This window comes from Athene cunicularia, assembly GCF_003259725.1.
Source record: "Athene cunicularia isolate RWA chromosome 10 unlocalized genomic scaffold, athCun1 chr10_part1, whole genome shotgun sequence".
NCBI classification, from domain to species: domain Eukaryota; kingdom Metazoa; phylum Chordata; class Aves; order Strigiformes; family Strigidae; genus Athene; species Athene cunicularia.
Window position 1 is genome coordinate 14770047 of NW_020799112.1, and position 2019 is coordinate 14772065.

Here is a 2019-nt window from a genome sequence, read left to right on the forward strand (position 1 = left end):
CTGGCATCCTGAGGATATGTGAGCAGCTGCAGAAGCCCACTCTGGCAGGGAATATTTCTGATAGGAAAAATTATACTTCCTCTGCCTGTGTTTTGAGTCACCCTCCTTGACTGAAAGGGCCGTAACACCTTTGATGAATGGGGCCCATCAGTTGATTGTCCTGCTTTGGTGGTTAAGGTGCTGCATCATCTTTCCTCGATATTTTCCATGTTAATTTCCTTGCCTCCTGGTTTAGATTATTATGACTATGGTAAGTGCTCCTGGACAGCCTTGCTGGCAGATTACTTTTGCACCCTCGTGCTGAAAAGACTCCCCAAAAGCATTTCCAAACTATTTGCAAGAGCGCTACATGTGGACCCATATGCATGGGCACGTATGCAGCTGGGTACTGACTCAGTTGGGAGGTTGAGCACTCTCTTTGGGGCTTCTGACCCCCACAACATGGCTGAGGGGCTCCTACAGCAAGACCAGGGCTGTGCCAGTTCCAGGCAAGGCAGCAGAAGACAAAGGTTGACTTGCCAGGCTGGAGTTGACAAGCAGAAAAGAAATGTTCCCTTGATGGACGACCAAGAGGGTAGAGCTAAAGATCTTGGTGTGTGTGTTATGGAAAATTTTAGGCATCTGTTATCTGTTACCATGCTACCTTGCTCATGATTGCCTCAGATGCAATGAGGTAGGTTGGGCTGGGCTGGGTTAGTCATTATTTGGTTGGAGACTTGTAAGGGGACAGAGTTACTGCAAGAAGTGGCTTTTCACTAGATGGTGCTCTTTCCTGAGCCATCACTGTGCCTGACCCCTCTTCCTGAATCTAGGAACTTCCAAGTGGTCTGCCTCATAAAACTTTCTTACAGGGGTGGGAGGAAGGCAAATGAAAATGTGTTTCCGGTGTCTCTGCTCTCGTGTGCCTTACCCTGTTGGAGCCATATAAGAAAAACTATTGCTTTACCACGTGGTTGAAAAGGGCACACGATGCTGGCTTCCAAAATGCCCACATTGCACAAGTGTTGAAACCATTTTTGTTATTTCAGTTGTTTTAAACTGAACCAACCGTGCATATTTTGGAAGACAATGCCAACTTCACACACAGGGTTTTCAGCAGAAAATCTTCTGCAGTGTACATGGTATTGTTATTTCTGTTCTGCCTAGAGAGAACATGACGTACAGGAATTACCTGCAGCCTTTGTCCAGTGCTCTGGCCAGCAGCAAAGTCTCTGGAAAGTATTATGAAGTGTTTTTGGGGTTGATTGTCTTGAGGTGAGGCTGCCCAACTTCAGTGGGATAGGACGTAGATGCTAAACTCAGTGTTGTTCTTGTCTTTGTGGACATTATCACCTGGCCACTGCCAGGGCTAGTGGGATATACACGTGCGCAAGTAGGTTAAGCCGAGTGGAAACGTTGGGCCGCCACACGTACACATTTCCAACGAGCTTCCAAGAAAAATTGTAACCGAAGGCAAGTCACCACCACAACAGATCATGCATCTTCATTCCCAGGGGCCTCCTCAAGCCCAGCCACACGCAGACCACAGGCCACATGAACTCGTTTGCTAATGGTGGGTTGCCATTTTAACCCTTTTTCCAGGGCAAGGGGGTGGGAATGGTATGGGAGATGTTCCTCAATGAAACGTACACACCTCACACAACCGCAGGGGGACCGGGGAAGGCCGGTGAGGGGCGAGACAAGGCCGCGGGCGGGCGCGGTGGGGCTCAAGCTGAGCTGCTAGATTTTGTGGTGGGTTCAGATGTGCAGCAGGTCACACTCACGGCTGGGCAGCTTGTGCCCTCGGCACCTGAGGAGGCTTTGGAACTGCTGGACGTGGGAGCACAAGAGACACAACTCCAAGCAAAACAGGCCCTTGAAGCTGCAGTTCGGTGCGTGGGAAGCATCCCCCCCAAACAAAATAAACCTGCGGCATAAAAAGTTGCCTGTGTCCTTTCACACCAGCGGCCCCATGCTCTACAAGCCAGGCGGCGGGCGGGCGGAGGCCCCACGGCAGCCGAGTACAGCCTGTCTCTTATA